The sequence below is a fragment of the Pongo abelii genome, chromosome 11 (genome assembly GCF_028885655.2).
Source record: "Pongo abelii isolate AG06213 chromosome 11, NHGRI_mPonAbe1-v2.0_pri, whole genome shotgun sequence".
In the NCBI taxonomy this organism is placed as follows: Eukaryota; Metazoa; Chordata; class Mammalia; order Primates; family Hominidae; genus Pongo; species Pongo abelii.
The window spans coordinates 137,151,707-137,173,337 of record NC_071996.2 but is presented as its reverse complement, the minus strand read 5'-3'; the positions used below and the strand labels follow the sequence as shown (position 1 = coordinate 137,173,337).

Genomic DNA, 21,631 nt, shown 5'->3' with positions numbered 1-21,631 from the left:
GAAATCAGTGCTGTTCTGTTAGAGCAGAAGGGAAACCCAGAGCAAACTCAGCTGACACCCGCCCACTGAGAGAACATTTATTTATTTATTTATTTATTTATTCATTCTTATTTTTTGAGATGGAGTCTCACTCTGTCATCTAGGCTGGAGTGCAGTGGTGCAATCTTGGCTCACTGCAGCCTCTGCCTCCGAGGTTCAAGCAATTCTCTGCCTCCTGAGTAGCTGGGATTACCGGCGTGCACCACCACGCCTTGCTAATTTTTGTATTTTCAGTAGAGATGGGGTTTCACCATGTTGGCCATGCTGGTCTCAAACTCCTGGCCTCAAGTGAGCCACCCACCTCAGCCTCCCAAAGTGCTGGGATTACAGGCATGAACCACTGTGGCCAGCATTGAGGGAGCATTTAAACCAGCCCTAGCCAGAGGGAAATTGCTGATCTCAGAGGTCTGAACTTGAGTAGCCACAGACCTCACCATTGAGGGCCAAAATGGCCTTGGCCTCAAGTAAACTTAAAAGGCAGTCTAGGCCATAAAGATTGCGACTCTTAGGCGAGTCCTAGAGTTGGGCTGTACTAGGCCCAGAGACAGTGAACTGGGTAAAGGGGCGTATGACATACTGAAACACTAGCTGAAGCAGCCAAGGGAGTACCGGCATCACTCCTCCCCTAATCCTAGGCTGCACAGCTTATGGCTCCAAAAGAGACCCTTTCCTTCTACTTGAAGAGAGGAGAAGGAAAAGTGGGGAGGACTTTGTCTTGCATTTAGAAGACCAGCTCAGCCACAGCAGGATAGGGCACCGGTCAGAATCATGAGGCCCCTGTGCCAGGCCCTAGCTTCCAGATGACATTTCTGAACACACCCTGGGCTAGAAAGGAATCTGCTGCCTTAAAAGAAAGTACCCAGTCCTGCCAGTATTCATCGCCTGCTAACTGAAGAGACCTTGGCCCCTGAATACCAGCAGTGAACCCTGGTACTACGTCAAGTGCCTTGGTGAGCCTCTGAGACTTACTGGCTCTAGGTGAGACTCAGCACATTCCCAGCTGTGATGGCTATGGGGCAAAACTCCTGCTTGAGGAAAGCACAAGGAAAGGTAGAGGGGACTTTGCCTTATACCTTAGGTACCAACAGTGCTGCAGGGGGATAGAGCATCAAGAGGGCTTTTGGGGTCCCTGATTCCAGGACTTGACTCTTGGATGGCATTTTTGGAGCTGCCCTGGGATAGAGGGGAGCCCACTCCCCTGAAGGGCAAGTCTCAGGCCAGGCAGCATTCACCACAAGTTGACTTAAGACCTTGGGCCTTACGGGAACACCAGCAGAAGCCTGGCAGTACTGTCCATGGCCAGGGGTGGCAGTGGCTACAAGGTGAGCCTCCTCTGTCTTTGCAAATGAGAGGGAAGAATGGGAAGGACTGCATCTTGTGGTTTGAGTGCCAGCTCAGCTGCAATACAATAGAATACCAGGTGGAATGCTAAGGTTTTTGACTCTAGTCCCTGACTCCTAGATGGCACTTCTGGACCCACCCAGGGCCTGGGGGACCTTGCCATTCTGAAGGGAGGGACGCAGGTCTGGCTGGCTGTATCACCTGCTGATTGTAAAGCCCGAGGGCCTTGAGCAAACATAGGCAGTAGCCAGGAGGTGGTTACAGCAGGCCTTGGGCGAGACCCAGAGCTGTGCTGACTTCAGGTCTGATCCAGCACAGTCATAGTGGTGATGGCCACAAAGATGCTTGTGTCACTCCACCCCCAGCTTGAGGTGGCTCAGAACAGAGAGAGAGACAGAGAAAGAGAGAGACAGTGAGAGAGAGAGAGAGACTCTGTATTTTTGGGAGGAAGTAAGGGAAGAAAACAAGAATATCTGCTGGAATCTAGAGAATTCTCTTGGATCTTGTCCAAGGCCATCAAGGAAATACATCTACAAGTCTGCAAGAACCACAGCGTTACTAGGCTTGGGGTGCCCCCTAAAGCAGAAACAGCTCAGATTACAACACCCAAGTCCTTTCAAATATCTGGAAAGCCTTTCCAAGAAGGACAGCTACAAATAAGCCCAGACAATGAAGACTACAATAAACACCTAACTCTTCAATGCCCAGACACTGAAGAATGTCTACTAGCATCAACGCCATTCAGGAAAACCATGACCTCATCAAATGAATTAAATAAGGTGCCAGGGACTAATCCTGGAGAAACAGATATATGTGACCTTTCAAACAGAGAATTCAAAATAGCTGTGTTGAGGAAACTCAAAAGAAATTCCAAATAACACAGAGGAGGAATTCAGAATTCCAGCATAAAAATTTAACAGAGATTGAAATCATTAGAAAGAATCAAGCAGAAATCCTGGAGCTGAAAAATGCAATTGGCATAATGAAGAATGCATCAAAGTCCTTTAATAGCAGAATGGATCAAACACAAGAAATAATTACTGAGCTTGAAGACAGGCTATTTGAAAATACACAGTCAGAGAAGGCAAAAGAAAAAAGAATAAACAACAATGAAGCATGCTTACAGGATCTAGAAAATAGCCTCAAAGGGGCAAATCTAATAGCTATTGCCCATAAAGTGGAGGTAGAGAAAGAGATAGGAGTAGAAAGTTTATTCAAAGGGGTAATAACAGAAAACTTTCCAAACCTAGAGAAAGATACCAATATTCAAGTATGAGAAGGCTATAGAACACCAAGCACATTTAACCCAAAGAAAACTACCTCAAGGCATTTAGTAATCAAACTCCCTAAGGTCAAGGATAAAGAAAAGATCCTAAAAGCAACAAGAGAAGAGATAAATAACATACAATGGAGTTCCAATATATCTGGCAGCAGACTTTTCAGTGGAACCCTTACAGGCCAGGAGAGAGTGGCATGACATATTTAAAGTGCTGAAGGAAAAAAAAACCTTTTACCCCAGAATAGTATATCTGGTGAAAATATCCTTCAAACAGGAAGGAGAAATAAAGCCTTTCCAAGACAAAAGTTGAGGAATTTTATCAATTCCAGACCGATCCTACAAGAAATGCTACAGGGAGTACTTCAATCAGAAAGAAAAGGATGCTCATGAGCAAGAAGAAATCATCTGAAGGTACAAAACTCACTGGTAATAGTAAGTACACAGAAATACACAGAATATTATAACACTATAACTCTGTGTGCAAACTAGTGTTATCCTACCTATAAAGACTAAACAATGAACAAATCAAAAATAATAACTACAACAACTTTTTAAGATATAGGCGGTACAACAAGATATAAATGAAAATCACAAAAAGTTAAAAAGTAGGGAACAAAGTTAAGACTAGTTTCTATTAGTTTTCTTCTTGCTGTGTGTTTGTTTATGCAAATAGTGCTAAGTTGTTATCAGGTTAAAATAAGGTTTATAAGATAGTATTTGCAAGCCTTATGGTAACTGTCATGGGTGGCAACTCTCTGAGACTGGTGTGGCATGGGAGGTAAAAAGAATTTACCAAGATAGTTGTAGGTAAAGAAAGCCAGATTTATTAGAGAAAGTAGGAAAATATGTTGCAAGATAGTCAGCAAGAGAAGAGCTGGCTGCAAGGAGATAAGGGCTTGCTGAGGATTTTATAGGATGGTGCTTGTGCTGCAGAGAGCTAGGTGCAGTACTGATAATGCCAAGGTTGCAGTGAGATAACTTGCATTTTTCTATCAGCTGAGGGTCTGGTGATCTCTGGATGCAGGAAGATTATGTTATTTTTGCAGGAGGGCTATGTGTCCTAGACCATGAAGAAAGGCAGACTTATAGCTCATCTGCTTTTTCTTTTTGCTTTCCCGTGGTCCTGCCAGCCTAGCTCTTTTTCCCTAATTAGGGTTCCATATTTCCCCCCTGACATAGCAACAATGACAAATCTTTGGCATGTGAGTGAAGGTCTCATCTTCCAACTGCTTCCTACTGACCAGGGGTATAGAGTTGGCCCTATCTAAGATTGTTGGCCTATCATGAGGTTACATGGGCCTAGATCCCTGGGTTGGCACCTAAATTGGGCGGGGTTACTGCTGGACTATGGGAGAACAGCATTTGCAGCCTAAAAAAGAGATTATTCTCTCCCATTTGAATGGTCTTGACACCCTCATAACGTTTGGAACCTACTCAATTGACCAAGGATGTATGGGTTTATTTCTGAATTCTCTATTCCACAGATCAACATAAAAAGATGTTGTATGAGGCAATTGGAGGTAAATTAATTATGGGCTGGAAATGAGATAATATTAAAGTATTATTATTGTGTTAGGTGTGATAATGATATTGTGGCCGTGTAACAAATTTTACTTATTTTTTATATTTAATAAAATATTCAATGATGGAATGACAAGCCAAGAATTTCCATTAAAATAATGACAGCCAAAAAGTTTCTTTAAAAGGTCAGAATAAGGGGATAGATGAATTAACACAGCAAAATATTGAAAATTATTTAGCCTAAGGATTGATATACAGGTGCACATTACACTATGGTCTTTTCTTTTTGTATGTTTGAAAACTTTGAAAATAAAAACTTGAAGTAAATAATTTTAGTGAGAGGCCTTAGTCTTGTCAACCAAAAGCTAACTTTGAATTTGGATCTTGGACTATAGCCAGAATCTTAGAGCAATGGGGGAAGCACAGATTTCTTATTTATCTGTAACCATATCCCACCCCCAGAGCTGCACCTGCCATGGATGGTATAGACGAAGCCTGAATTCTTTTCCCCTAAAACCAGTCTTTAATTCTGTTGGAACTCACTAAAAATTCAAAGAGACTAAGAGTGACTTCCTCTTTTTCTCATTAAAACTATTTCACTGTTCTGCTGAATTATTTACACATCATTAATCAACACACACACATTAGAACACTGAAATGTAAAAGAATGACCATACCAATTGATATAGTTTAAAAGTTTGTCCCCTCCAAATCTCACATTGAAATTGGAGATGGGGCCATCTGCCATCATTGTTAAAGTATTTAATTACATCCCTGGATGTAATTATCCTGGATAGGTTCAAGGAGATTTTGTTACAGGAGATCTTCAAGAAAATCCCCCGTGCAGGGTCTGGGACATTGCATAGAAACACACCTGCACATACACAAACACATACATGTGCAAACACATACTCTATCATCAAGTAATGCTTCCATCTCATCAGACAGATGAGACTCAGACTCTGAATCCTGTTTCCCAGCAAGATGTAACCAAATGCATGCTTTTCCCAGACACATCCTGGCATCTGAAACAAGGAAAGAGCGATATGCAGTGTTCATCGTTCTTTTGATGACAATTTACTTTTACTTTTGTGGTTGGGCCATATCCAAGGCTCTTTGACAGAAAGCCCTCTTTGAGATCGAATTCCTCTGTGAGAATTCTGCTGCCTTTACAGGTATAATCATAAAAATATACATTAATATACATAACCCTCTGCAAACTATAAAAACTTTCATACATGTGTATATTCTTTAATAGATATAGAAACACATTTATTTCATATCTCATAAAAGATATTTACAATCAAAATGAATGAAACCATATATAGTTTAATGTTTCATTTTTTATAGATATCCCTCTATCACAGGTGATATAAAATCATATATAGGTTTTCATATCTTTAAAGGCCTCTGGGTGACCCTGTGAGCCACAATAAACTCAGCGTGGGTTCAGGAAGTGGCAGATCCTCATACTTGGCCGAAGGCTGTGGGGTGTAGGCAACACATGGGTGGTGCTTGGTACTGTAATTAATGGAGGATAACAAGGAGAAAAGTGCTTTGATAAGTCCAACCTCTTAGAGTCCTGCAACTTGCATCTCTTTGCCTGATCTTGCCATGAGCTGAAAGTCATGCCTAATTTTGAAAGGCCTACAACTGTAGTCTTCCTGCTTTTTAGAAAGAGCATTATTTCACTTTCCTATGAGATGGCTGAACAGTCACTCTTTCACCAACCATCTGCCAATGACAGATATGACTGTGTTACAAAGTCTACTGAATCTTGTAAGAAACCAGAACAATACATAAAAATGTGTACTCCACCCCTAATAAAATAATATAATGAGATGAGACACCAGGTGTTTCATCTGGATTTAGCAACTATGCATTTGCCAAGAATCTCATTCTGGTATTTTTCAAGGATTTTTCAGTCACAAGCCACCGAATCCCTATTTAAACTGGCTACTCTAACAATATTACTCAATAATGTTTTGGCAGTATATGCTCCAGTACAGCAAAAGAAGCAGTATAAATATCAGAGAAGGGAATTACTTGCAGATGGTATTGTATATTGTACATCTAATGCATACTACAAAATAATAAGAAAAATTAGTAATGTGGCTAGATACAAGATACATATGCAAAAACCAAAATTTTAATTACCAGTAATCAGTTAAACGTAGAAATGGAAAAATTGCCCTGTAAAAAAATAGTTTCAAAAATAATAAAATGCCAAGGAATAAATGTTAATAACAAACATAAAATGCTTATATAGTGAAAACTTTTATTTATGTATATAAAACAAGGCCTGAATAAATAGTGAGACATACGTATTCCTGAACAGGAAGACTTAATAGCAAAAAGATGCCAATCTTCTCAATTCAGGAAAACCCTGTAACCCTATGTGTAGGACTCTAGTCTACTAAGATAAAAGCAAGAATATAGAACTATATTCACACAAGGAAAGTATTGAAGAGTGTTTACACAGCCTTATTCATAAAAGGAAAGAATGGAAAATGGCTACATATATATCAATATTCATGGTTAAAAAACTACATTGCATCCAAAGTAAAGAATTTTATGCAATTATTAAAAGAACTTGTCAAATCTGTTTGTATTGGTCTATAAAGGTATCCATAATTTATTGGCAAGTGAAAAATGCAAGATAAAGAAGAATATGTTCAGCCCAATACTAGATTTTATTTTTACTAAACAGGTATGGGAACTTACATGAGATATTGCATATACCTAAAATACTTTTTTTTAATGAAAAGAATGTACACAAAACTGTTAAGAGCATTTCAACTACGGGGTCACATAGAATTAACAAAAAACAGGAGTTTCGTTTCTTGCTGTGGTTTTTGGTACTTTTCTAAACATGGTATTTTAAAATGTAGCCTGAATATGATCTATAATTTTTAAATTATTACACACACTTTCAAGAAGGGCAGTTTTATAAAATTTGATAAATGATGAGTACATGAATTCACACAAAATAATTTGTTAAACTGGAAAGAAATTTGAAATGCAACAAATGAAAATGTCAAATCACAGTTTCAGTAAGGAATCCTTTTTTCATTTCCAAAGCCAGATTATTCTTAATGTGCTAAAGGAGAGGTGACTTACCATAGGCAATGGCTTTCCCTTATGGCAGTTGATACCACCAATGAAGATCATGTTGGGCATCACGGGTTTGGGATAGTCCAAAACAAAGTCCGTTCGCAACAACCAAATTGATGTGTGACTGTAGAGGTCATATGCCGTGACAGGGGTTTGGAGAATTTCAGAGGCTATTTCTAGGGCATTTCTAAAAAGATACTGGCAAAATAAATGGTCCTCCAAGTGCATGATGTGGTTCCATACTCTCTCCTTAAAAGTCATGGCATCTGAGAACCCTAAGAGATCATTGGGGACGTAGGAAAGAGGAGCAGGGCACTGTGCACCTTCTTCAAGATAGTGGCAAAATATTCCCCTGGTGAAGACCACAGAGGGGAGGGAGAAATATTTAGCAACAATTAAGCCACAGGTATCAAAAGGATCCAGAAACACTGCATCAAAAGAACTCTCCTTTAAGTATTCTACTAATTTTCGGTCATTAAACAAACTCCTGCAATGCGAAAAAAATAAGTCAAGAAAAACACTGGATGAACTCATTAATAGAGAAAATATACTTTGTGCGTGTGCTTTCCATTGAGCATGGGCAAAATCCATGAATTCCCGGTTCTGATCCTCCAGAGTATACGAGGTTGAGTAAGTCTTCACTGTGCAATTCAGTGATCTTTCCAGTTGCCAACTCACCTCTGGCATGACTACAACCACCTCATGCCCCCTGAGGATAAGTTTCTCCACCACTGACTGCATGGTGAACCAGTGGCTCCCATCCATGGGCACTACCAGCAGCTTCCCTGCCTCAGCAAAGCCACAGGTCAGCAGTAGACACACACATAAAGGAACGGGGCTGGTCCACCCTGCGCGAGCCATGAGAGAACTGCAGCCCGAGCCAGCAGCTGGGATTCTAAGCTGCTATGATACAGTAGGCGGAAGAAGTACAGGCACAAAACCTGACCCTAATAGAGGGCGTGTATTTATCCTTTCATAAAAGAAAAAAAATCACACTCACTGCCAATGATTTACTCATAAGAACAATAACACATGAGTATCATTTGCTGAGATACCTACTTGTATGATTTCCAGACAAGAGTAGATTATGGTCTTCATCTTGGAGGGAGAGCATGCCCTGAGCTGCAAGTGAGTTTAGAAACAGAATTATTCAGCAATGCTTTTGGACCTTGAAGACTCAGAAAGATAAAGTGAAAGTAAATTTGAATAATGCTAATATTTTTGGAATTTATCCCAAAGCAAAATTTAGATTTTAACTTTAGCCAACCAAATACTCTCTGTCCAGAAAGAAATTGGCATCTCATGTTCCAAGGAAAGACAGCAAGGCCCTTAGCACTGACCTCCCAACTGGCAAGAAACTGGGGCTCACCTGCATCTCTGCAATGCATAATCATTGCTGGTTGTCTTCTCCCATATCCAAACCCTGAGAGGCCTCTGAAATGTCGAAATGACATTGACAACCCTGCCTCCATGGACCATACCAGGGACTTGATGGAAAGTGACCACCACCTATTTTAATGATTTTCCTCAGATACATTGCATGCAGTGGGGAGTTGCTTGCCCAGCCCTTGTGCGAACACTCTGCTGGGCTGCCTCTCTGTGACTGCTCTACTTCCATATTCTAAACACGCCATCACTCCAGTGACCTCTTTCAGGAAAATATGTACTTGTCTTCCTCAGTCTGCTGAGGACTCCTGGAAGTCAGAGGTGATGTCATCTTTGTGTTTTGACCGCCTTTCACAGTAGTTTATTTTGCAATGTATCTGAGGCAAAATAAACAGCTAGCATCATAATGACAGGATCAAGTTCACACATAACAATATTAGTCTTAAATGTAAATGGACTAAATGCCCCAATTAAAAGACACAGACTGGCAAATTGGATAAACAGTCAAGACCCATCAGTGTGCTGCATTCAGAAGACCCATTTCACGTGCAAAGACATACAGGCTCAAAATAAAGGGATAGAGGAATATTTACCAAGCAAATGGAAAGCAAAAAAAATCAGGGGTTGCAATCTAGTCTCTGATAAAAACAGACTTTAAACCAACAAGGTCAAAAAAGACAAAGAAGGGCATTATATAATGGTAAAGGGATCAATGTAACAAGAAGAGCTAACCATCCTAAATATATATGCGCCCAATACAGGAGCACCCATAAAGCAAGTTCTTAGAGACCTACAAAGAGACTTAGGCTCCCATACAATAATAGTGGGAGACTTTAACACTACATTGTCAATATTAGACAGATCAACGAGACAGAAAATTAGCAGGGAAATGCAGGACTTGAACTCAGCTCTGGACCAAGCAAACCTAATACACACGTATAGAACTCTCCACCCCAAATCAACAGAATATATATTCTTCTCAGCACCACATTGCACTTATTCTAAAACTGACCACATAATCGGAAGCAAAACACTCCTCAGAAAATGCAAAAGAACAGAAATCATAACAAACAGTCTCTTAGATCACAGTGCAATCAAATTAGAACTCAGGATTGAGAAACTCACTCAAAACTGCACAACTACATGGAAACTGAACAACCTGCTCATGCATTACTACTGGGTAAATAATGAAATTAAGGCAGAAATAAATAAGTTCTTTGAAACCAATGAGAACAAAGACACAACCTACCAGAATCTCTGGGACACAGCTAAAGCTGTGTTTAGCGGGACATTTATAGCACTAAATGCCCACAGGAGAAAGCAGGAAAGATCTAAAATCAAAACCCTAACATCACAATTAATAGAACTAGAGAAGCAAGAGCAAACAAATTCAAAAGCTAGCAGAAGACAAGAAATAACTAAGATCAGAGCAGAACTGAAGGAGATAGAGACACAAAAAACCCTTCAAAAAATCAATGAATCCAGGAGCTGGTTTTTTGAAAAGATTAACAAAATAGATAGACCACTAGCCAGACTAATAAAGAAGAAAAGAGAGAAGAATCAACAGACACAATAAAAAATGATAAAGGGGAGATAACCACTGAGTCCACAGAAATACAAACTACCATCAGAGAATACTATCAACACCTCTACACAAATAAACTAGACATTCTAGGAGAAATGGATAAATTCTTGGACACATATATCCTCCCAAGACTAAACCAGGAAGAAGCAGAATTCCTGACTAGACCAATAACAGGTTTTGAAATTGAGGCAGTAATTAATAGCCTATCCACCAAAAAAACCCAGGACCAGACGAATTCACAGCCGAACTCTACAAGAGGTACAAAGAGGACCTGGTATCATTCCTTCTGAAACTATTCCAAACAATAGAAAAAGAGGGACTCCTCCATAACTCATTTTATGAGGCCAGCATCATCCTGATACCAGGATGTGGCAGAGACACAACAAAAAAAGAAAATTTCAGGCCAATATCCCTGATGAACATCGATGGCAAATATCCTCAATAAAGTACTGGCAAACTGAGTCCAGTAGTACATCAAAAAGCTTATCCACCATGATCAAGTCGGCTTCATCCCTGGGATGCAAGGCTGGTCCAACATACACAAATCAATAAACATAATCCATCACATAAACAGAACCAATGACAAAAACCACATGATTACCTCAATAGATGCAGAAAAAGCCTTCGATAAAATTCAACAGCACTTCATGCCAAAAACTCTCGATGAACTAGTTATTGATGGAACATATCTCAAATAATAAAAGTTATTTATGACAAATCGACAGCCAATATCATACTGAATGGGCAAAAGCTGGAAGCATTCCCTTTGAAAACTGGCACAAGACAAGGATGCCCTCTCTCACCACTCCTATTCAACATAGTATTGGAAGTTCTGGCCAGGGCAATCAAGCAAGAGAAAGAAATATAGGCTATTCAAATAGGAAGAGAGGAAGTCAAATTGTCTCTGTTTGCAGATGACATGATTGTATATTTAGAAAACCCCATCATCTCAGTCCAAAAACTCCTTAAGCTGATAAGCAACTTCAGAAAAGTCTCAGGTTACAAAATCAATGTGCAAAAATCACAAGCATTCCTATATACCAATAATGGAAAAACAGAGAGCCAAATTGTAAACTCCCATTCACAATTGCTACAAAAAGAATAAAATACCTAGAAATACAACTTATAAGGGATGGGAAGGACCTCTTCAAGGAGAACTGCAAACCACTGCTCAAGGAAATAAGAGAGGACAGAAACAAATGGAAAATCATTCCATGCTCATGGATAGGAAGAATCAATATCGTGAAAATGGGCATACTGCTCAAGGTAATTTATAGATTGAATGCTATCCACATCAAGCTACCATTGACTTTCTTCATAGAATAGGAAAAAACTACTTTAAAGTTCATATGGAGCTAAAAAAAAGAGCCTGTATATCCAAGACAATCCTAAGCAAAAAGAACAAAGCTGGAGGCATCATGCTACCTGACTTCAAATTATACTACAAGGCTACAGTAACCAAAACAGCATGGTACTTGTACCCAAACAGATATATAGACCAATGGAACCAAACAGAGGCCTCAGAAATTATGCCACACATCTACAACCATCTGATCTTTGACAAACCTGACAAAAACAAGCAATGGGGAAAGGATTTCCTATTTAATAAATGGCATTGGGAAAACTGGCTAGCCATATGCAGAAAACTGAATCTGGACCCCTTCCTTACACCTTATACAAAAATTAACTCAAGATGGATTAAAGACTTAAACATAAGACCTGAAACCATGAAAACTCTAGAAAAAAACCTAGGCAATACCATTCAGGACAGAGGCATGGGCAAAGACTTCGTAACTAAAACACCAAAAGCAATGGCAACCAAAAGCCAAAATTGACAAATGGGATCTAATTAAACTAAAGAGCTTCTGCACAGCAAAAGAAACTATCATCAGACTGAACAGGCAACCTACAGAATGGGAGAAAAATTTTGCAATCTATTCATCTGACAAAGGGCTAATATCCAGAATCTACAAGGAACTTAAACAAATTTACAAGAAAAAAAAACCCCATCAAAAAGCGGTCAAAGGATATGAACAGACACTTCACAAAAGAAGACATTTATACAACGAACAAGCATATCAAACAAAGCCCATCATCACTGGTCATTACAGAAAGGCAAATCAAAACCACAATGAGATACCATCTCATGCCAGTTAGAATGGCAATCATTAAAACTCAGGAAAGAACGTATGCTGGAAAGGATGTGGAGAAATAGGAACACTTTTACGCTGTTGGTGTGAGTGTAAATTAGTTCAACCATTGTGGAAGACAGTGTGGCGATTCATCAAGGATCTAGAACCAGAAATACCATTTGACCCAGCAATCCCATTACTGGGTATATACCCAAAGGATTATAAATCATTCTATTATAAAGCACATGCACATGTATTTTATTGCAGCACTATTTACAATACCAAAGACTTGGAACCAACTCAAATGCCCATCAATGATAGCCTGGATAAAGAAAATGTGGCACATATACACCATGGAATACTATGCAGCCATTAAAAAGGATGAGTTCATGTCTTTTGCAGGGACATGGATGAAGCTGGAAACTATCATTCTTAGCAAACTAACGCAAGAACAGAGAACAAAACACTGCATGTTGGAGTTGGAGTTGCAAGTAGGAGTTGGACAATGAGAACACATGGGCACGGCGGGGGAACATCATTAACCAGGGCCTGTCGGCGGGTGAGGGCCTAGGGGAGGGAAAGCATTAGAAGAAATATCTAATGTAGATGACGGGTTGATGGGTGCAGCAAACCACCATGGCACGTGTATACCTATGTAACAAACCTGCACGTTCTGCACATGTATCCTAGAACTTAAAGTATTTAAAAAAAAAAAAAGAGTTTTAGAGCAGGAAAAAAAAAAGTATGTGCTACCATGGCATATGTTTACCTATGTAACAAACCTGAACATCTTCCACATGTACCCCAGAAATAAAAATAAAAATTAAAAAAAAAGTATATGCCATCTCCCCTGTCTCTCTCTTGCTCCTGCTCTTGCCATGTGACATGCCAGCTCTCCATCACCTTCTGTCATGATTGTAAGCTTCCTGAGGCCTCACCAGAAGCAGATGCTAGCACCATGTTTCGTATAAAGGCTGCAAAACTGTGAGCCAATTAAACCTCTTCTCTTTATAAATTACCCAGCCTCAGGTATCCTTTACAGCAATCCAAACAGACAAATACAGCCTTGCACAAAGAAAATCAACTGGAATCTTTGCTGCACTGGACAGAATTATATTCTGCAGGTTTTCTTGATACCTTCATAGACGAGCTAAGCAGTATGTGTCAGGCAACACCTTAAAGAACATTTAGTGAGAGATTCTGCAGACAGCCTCGGGGTATAATCCTTGTAGGAGCACAAGATGGCTCCTTTCGGGACACCCTAACTGGTACTAGACATGTGCTTAGTCACCTTTTCTTTTGGTGACTGGGGCACTTGCAGATGACTGTCCTTGAAAAATAAACATGACGGTCAGTGATCTACCTTCCCTGGAGGCTTACTTCCAAGTAGAAATCAATGAAATGGAAAATATATGTAAAATATAGACAAAATTAATGAAACCAAAACTGGTTTGTTGAGAAAATTAATGAAACCAAAGCTGGTTTGTCGAGATCAATTAATTTGGTAAAGCTCTAGCCACCTTGATCTGAAAAAAAAAGAAAGAAATAATTTATCAATATTAGGAATGAGAGAGGTGGTATCACCATAGATTCTACAGATGTTAAAATGTTAAGAGAATAACATGAACAAGTTTATGCCAAAAAAAAATCTACAACTTAGATAGAATGGACACATTTTGTTAAAGACACAAACTGCCAGACTTTTCACAAGAATAAATGCATAACCCCAATAGAAGTAACCTGTATCTTTTAAATTGAATTTGTATTTGTAATTCAAACCTTCCCACACAAAACAAAGTGAAGCTCAGATGACATCACTGATGAATCCAGCAACCATTGAAGAATAAATAATACCAATTATTCACAAACTAGTCCTGAAAACTGAAGCCTGGGGGATTTCCTAATTCATTTTATGAGACCAGCATTATCACAGTACCAAAACCAGATAAAGACATCATAAGATAGGAAAATTACAGACCCTCATGAGCTTAGATGCAAAAATTTTAAACAAAATATTGGCAAGTCAAATACTGTAATATTTTAAAATAGGTACTACACAAAAAGATTAGACATCATAACCAAGTGGGGTTTACCCTAGGAATGCAAGGCTGGTTTGACATTAGAAAATTAATCAAGGTTGTGCCACCATGCTCATAGCAGTGTAACTCACAACAGACAAGAAGTGGAAACAACCCAAGCAAAAATGTGGTGTATGTATACAGAATAAAACATTATTCAGCCTTAGAAAGGAAGAAAATTCGGACATATGCTAACATGAATGAAACTTAAGGGCATTGTGCAGAGTGAACTAAGCTAATCACAAAATGACAAATGCTGTATGATTCTACTTATATGAAGTATCTAAAATAGTCAAATACATAGAATAAAAGAGTGGAATGCTGGTTGGCAAGGGCTGAGAGGAGGGGAGAATGGAGAATTCTTTTTTAATGGGTCCAAAGTTTCAGTTTGGGAAAATGAAGTGAGTTCTAGAGATGAATGGTGGTGTTGGTTGCACAGCAATGTGAACGTACTCAATACTGAACTGTGCACCTAAAGTGATGAAGATGATATATTTTATGCTATGTGTTTTCACCACAATTAATGATAAAATAAATAATTTTATAAATCAATTAAAGTAACATACCGTATAAATAAACTAAAAAAGTATAAACATATAATTATCTCAATAGGTATGGAAAAAGTGTTTGACAAAAATCCAAAATCCATTTGTGATAAAAAATTCTCAACAAACTTGGAAAATAAAGGGAAGTATCTTAAACTAATGAAGGACATCTTGGAGGAACCCACAGCTAACATCATCCTTGATGGTGAAAGACTGAATGCTCCACTCCTCAAGGCAAACACATGCCGAGGATGGGGGCCCTCCCCACTTCTACTCAACATTGTTCTTCAGGTTCCAGCCAGTGCAGTCAGGGAAGAAATAGAAATAAAAAGTATCTAGATTGTAAAGAAAAAATAAAAAAGGTCTCATTTACAGACAATAAGTTTATCTATGTAGGAATAATAACAAACTCTACAAAAATCTCCTAGAACAAATACATAAGTTTAGCATGGTTGCAAGATACAATACTTAAAAACTAATCTTTCTATATACAGTTGACATTGAACAGTAGGGTTTTGAGCTATGTGGATCCACTTATATGCAGATTTTTAAAAATAAATATATTGCAAAAATTTTAAGAAATTTCTAACAGTTTGAAAAAATATATATGTAAACCACATAAACTAGAAATGTCTAAAATTTTTTAAAGCTATGCCATGACTGCGGAAACCATGTGCTGATACTATTTTATTTTTTATTACTTTAAAATATGCACAAATCAATAAAAAATTTATTAAAACACACACAAACACTTCCAGACTGTACATTGCATCATTAGCACAGGAAAGAAATACAAACAAACATATAGATGCAGGATTAAATCTTAACTGCATAAAATTACCTATAGTATATATTACACTACTGTAATAATTTTGTAGCTACCTCCTGTTGCTATTCCAGTGAGCTGAAGTGTGGCTTAAATGCATGCGATATAACACTTATACTCTCTGTTTGAGCATTTCATCTCTCCAATAAATTGCATGTCAGAGTAAAAAGTGATCTCTCATGGCTCTACTGTATTTTTCATCGTGTTTAGTGCAATATTGTAAACCTTGAATACCATCATGGGACTACAGAGTGCCACTAATGATGCTGGAATTACTCCCAAGAAGCAAAGAAAAATCATGACATAACCAAAAAAGTCGAATTGCCTGATTGGGACCATAGACTGAGCTCTACCGTGGTGATTGCCTGCCATTTCAAAATAAATGAAGCTAGATAAGGACCAGTGGAAAAGAAAGAAGGAAGGAAGGAAGGAAGGAAGGAAGGAAGGGAGATTCATGAAGATATTGCTGCAGCTATGCCAGCAGGAGCCAAACCTTGCATTTTTTTCTGAAATACCTTTTTGTCTCATATTGAAAATGCAGCTTTAACGTGGGTGTAGCATTGCTATATGAAAGGCGTATTTATAGATGCCAATGTGATTTGAGAAAATGCAAAGTCATTATATGACAACTTAAAGCAAAAGAGAGGTGAAGAATCTAAAACTGGAGAATTCAATGGCGGCAAAGGATGGTTTGCTAGTTTTAGAAAGAGGTTCAGCTTTAAAATTGTCAAGATAACAGGAGAAGCAGCCTCTGCCAAGCAAAAGGAGACAAATGAGTTCCCAGATGCCATGAAGATAATTATTGAGGGGAAAGGATATCTGCCTGAACAGGGTTTTAATGCAGATGACAGTGCCCTATTCTGGAAAAAAACAAAAACAAAAACAAGATGACACAAAAGACATTTATTAGCAAGGAAGTAAACCAAGCACCAGAATGCAAGGCAGGAAGGGATAGGCTAACTCTACTGTTTTGCGTAAATGCAGTCAAGTTTACACTCAGGACTGACCTCATGTGTAGAACTGCCAAACCTTAAGCCTTGAGGGGACAAGATCAACACCCACTGACAGTTTTTTGGTTGTACAACAAGAAGGCCTAGACAACAAGAACACTTTTTCTGGACTGGTTCCATCAACGCTTTGTCCCTGAAGGCAGAAAATGCATTGCCAGTAAGGGACTGTCTTTTAAAGTTCTTTTGATATTAGACAATGCTAGCCACTCAGAACCCATGAGTTCAACACGGAAGGTGTCAAAGTGGTCTACCTGCTTCCAAACCCAACATCTCTAATTCAGTCTCTCAATCGGGGTAATAAGGAACTTTAGAACTCATTACACACAGTTTTCTATGGAAAAGATTGTCAATACTAGGAAAGAGAATCTGGTTAGAGAATGTCATGAAAGTCCAGAAGGATTACACCATTGAAGATGCCATTGTTGTTACAGAAAGAGCTGTGAAAGCCACCAAGCCCCAAACAATTCATTTCTTCTGGAGAAAACTGCGACCAGATGTTGCGAATGACTTCACAGGATTTAAGACAGAGCCAATCAAGGAAGTCATGAAAGGGATTATGGATAAAGCAACATAAGGTGGGGGATAAGGTGTTTCAAAATATGAATCTTGGAGAAATTCAAGAGTCAATAGACACCACACTCGAGGAATTAATAGATGACCTGATAGAGATGAGTGTTTTCCAATCACTACTTGATGAGAAAGAAGATGTAGAAGAAGCAGTGCCAGAAAAAAAAAATGGCCTTACACAATACAAGCCTCATAGAAAGGCTTCCAGTTATTTAAGACTGCTTTTGACTTCTATTACAACATGAACCCTTATGGGCACTGAAACTAAAGCAAATGGGGAAGAATGATTAGTACTGTATAAAAGCATTTTTAAATAAACCAAAGAGAAAAAAACAGAGAGTAATTATGATGTTTTTCCACAAAGTTACACCAAGTGCACCTGCCTCTCCTGCCTCCACTTCCACCTCCTCTACCTCTTCTGCTTCTGCCACCCTGAGACAGTAAGACCAACATCTACTCCTCCTCCTCCACAGCCCACTCAATGGAAGACGATGAGGATGGAGACCTTTATGATGATTCACTTCCACTTATACGTACTCAACTTTTATTTTAGATTCAGGAGTACATGTGCAGGTTACCTGAGTATATTGTGTGATGCTGATGTTTGGGGTATGATTGCTCCCATCACCAAAGTACTGAGCATATTACCCAATAGTTTTTCAACTCCTGCATCCCTTCCTCTCTCCTTTAGTAGTCCATAGTGTCTATTGTTGCCATCTTTATGCCCATGAGTACCCACTATTTAGCTCCCACTTCTAAGTGAGAATACATGGTATTTGGTGTTCTGTGCCTGTATATATTCCCTTAGGATAATGACCTCCAGCTGCATCCATGTTGTTACAAAGGACATGATTTCATTCTTTTTTTATGGCTGCATATTCCATGGTGTATATGTACCACATTTTCTTCATCCAATCCACTGTTGACGGGCACCTAGGTTGATTTCATGTCTTTTCTATTCTGAATAGAGCTACAATGAACATACCAGTGCATGTGTTTCTTGGCAAAATGATTTCATTAATATATATATCCAGTAATGTGATAAGATTGCTGGGTCGAATGACAGTTCTGTTTTAACTTCTTTGTGAAATCTCCATACTTCCCACAGAGGATGAACTAATTTGCATTCCCACCACCAACAGTGTACAAGTGGTCCCTTTCCTCAGCAGCTTTGCAAGCATCTATTGTTTCTTGACTTTTTAATAACAGCCATTCTAACTGGTGTGAGATGATATCTCATCGTGGTTTTGACTTTCATTTCTCTGATGATTAGTGATGTTGGGCATTTTTTCATATGTTATGTGTTTAAATAAATTTTCTTTTCTCTAGCTTGCTTTATTGTAATAATACAGGATATAATACTAATAACATCCAAAATTTGTGTTAATTGACTGTTTATACTATTGGTAAGGCTTTTGGTAAATGGTTGTTAGTGGTTATGTTTTTTGAGAATCAAAAGATCTGTGTGGATTTTCTACTTCACACGGGTTGGTCCCCTTCATTCCCACACTGTTCGGGGGTCAACTATACTAGCAATGAACAATTAAATTGGAATAAAAATATCACTTAAATAGCATCAAAGACATGAAATACTTAGGAATATATCTGACAAAAATTATGAATGGCTGTACACTGAAAACTACAGAACACTGATGAGGCACTTCACATAAATAGATATGTTAATGAATTGGAAAACTCAAAATTGCTAAGATGTCGTTTCTCCCCAGTTGATCTATAAATTCAATACAATCCCAATCAAAATCAAACTAACAAACTTATTCTAAAATCCATGTGGTAATGTAGCAGACCTACAATAGCAAAAACAATTTGAAAAAAATAGGTAACACTACCTCATTTCAAGATTATTACACAGCTATAGTAATCAAATATTTCACAAATATTTCAATGGAGCAGAATACAAAGTCTAGAAATACATGCACAGATGTATGAACAGCCAAGTTTTTACAAAGGTACAAGCAATGCATTGGAGAAAAAGCCACTCTTTTCTACAGTTGAATATTCACATGCAAGAAAACAAAAAAAGACCTCCGCATCTTCCTACCAAAAACCGATAACCCCAGTTTAACCATGATAAAAACGTCAGGCAAACACACACTGACATTCTAGAGGAACATTCTACAGTACACCTGACCACGACTGCTCAAAACTGCCCAAGTCACCAAAAACAAGGAAAGTCTGAGAAACCGTCACAGGCTGGAGGAGACTAAGGAGACATGATGACTACATTTCAGGTGGTATCAATGGGATCCCATAAAAGAACAGGGATATTAATTAAAAATCAATGAAATCTGAAGGAAACAGACTTTAGCTCATCATAATGTGTCATATTGGTGAATGAATTGTGATGGATGTGCCATAGAAACATAACATTTAACAATGAGGGAAACTGGACACAGGGTAGATAAGAATTCTCTGAACTATTTGTTGCAACCTTGCTATAAACCTCTATTTACTCTAAAATAAAGTATTTGTAAGAAAAGTCACTCAACAGACTGTGAGAAAATATTTGCAGGACCCCTGTGGATGCACATGGAGAAGGATTCATCAGAGGCATGATGAGAGCTGGCTGGATTGATCTCTGCAAATCGTCTTGGAGTCTGATGCTGGAGCTTAAGGACCCCAGGGTGGGTCTTCTATTGAAGAGACTATTCTTTCCCATTTGAATGATCTTGACACCCTTGTCAAAATTTGACACCTTGTCAATTGGCCAAGAACGTATGGGTTTATTTCTGAATTCTCCATTCTATTCCATTGATCTATATGGAAAGATGTTGTTCAAGAAAATGGGGGGAAATTTAATTATGAACTGGAAATGAGATAATATTAAAGAATTTTTACTGCCATAGATATGATAATGATATTGTGGCTATGTAACAAATGATTCTTATTTTTTATATTTAATTAAGTATTCAGTGATGGAATGACAGGCCAAGAATTTCTTTTTAAAATGACTAGATGACATTCACAATTACTACAAAGAGAATAAAATACCTAGGAATCCAACTTACAAAGGATGCGAAGACCTCTTCAAGGAGAACTACAAACCACTGCTCAACGAAATAAAAGAGGACACAAAGAAATGGAAGAACATTCCATGCTCATGGATAGGAAGAATCAATATCACATAAATGGCCATACTGCCCAAGGTAATTTATAGATTCAATGCCATCCCCATCAAGCCACTATTGACTTTCTTCACAGAATTGGAAAAAACTACTTTAAATTTCACATGGAACTAAAAAAGAGCCCGTATAGCCAAGACAATCCTAAGCAAAAAGAACAAAGCTGGAGGCATCATGCTACCTGACTTCAAACTATACCACAAGGCTACAGTAACCAAAACAGCATGGTACTGGTACCCAAACAGATATATAGACCAATGGAACAGAACAGAGGCCTCAGGAATAATACCACACATCTACAATCTTCTGATCTTTGACAAACCTGACAAAAATGAGAAATGAGGAAAAGATTCCCTATTTAATAAATGGTGTTGGGAAAACTGGCTAGCCATATGTAGAAAGCTGAAACTGGATCCCTTCCTTACACCTTATAGAAAAATTAACTCAAGATGGATTAAAGACTTAAATGTAAGACCTAAAACCATAAAAACCCTAGAAGAAAACCAAGGCAATACCATTCAGGACATAGGCATGGGCAAAGACTTCATGTCTAAAACACCAAAAGCAATGGCAACAAAAGCCAAAATTGACAAATGGGATCTAATTAAACCAAAGAGCTTCTGCACAGCAAAAGAAACTATCATCAGAGTGAAAAGGCAACCTACGAAATGGGAGAACATTTTTGCAATCTATCCACCTGACAAAGGGCTAATATCCAGAATCTACAAAGAACTCAAAAAAATTTACAAGAATAAAACAACCCCATCAAAAGTGGGCAAAGGATATGAACAGACACTTCTCAAAAGAAGACATTTATGCAGCCAACAGACATATGAAAAAATGCTCATCATCACTGGTCATCACAGAAATGCAAATCAAAACCACAATGAGATACCATCTCATGCCAATTAGAATGGCGATCATTAAAAACTCAGGAAAGAACAGATGCTGGAGAGGATATGGAGAAATAGGAACGCTTTTACCCTGTTGGTGGGAGTGTAAATTAGTTCAACCATTGTGGAAGACAGTGTGGCAATTCCTCAAGGATCTAGAACTAGAAATACT

At 38.4% G+C, this 21,631-nt stretch overlaps 1 pseudogene; it reads right to left on the bottom strand.

Moving 5' to 3' along the window:
• Positions 1–1,106: 1,106 nt before the first annotated feature.
• LOC129057831 (UDP-glucuronosyltransferase 1A10-like) lies at positions 1,107–8,382 on the bottom strand (annotated as a pseudogene).
• Between the last annotated feature and the right edge of the window lie 13,249 nt (positions 8,383–21,631).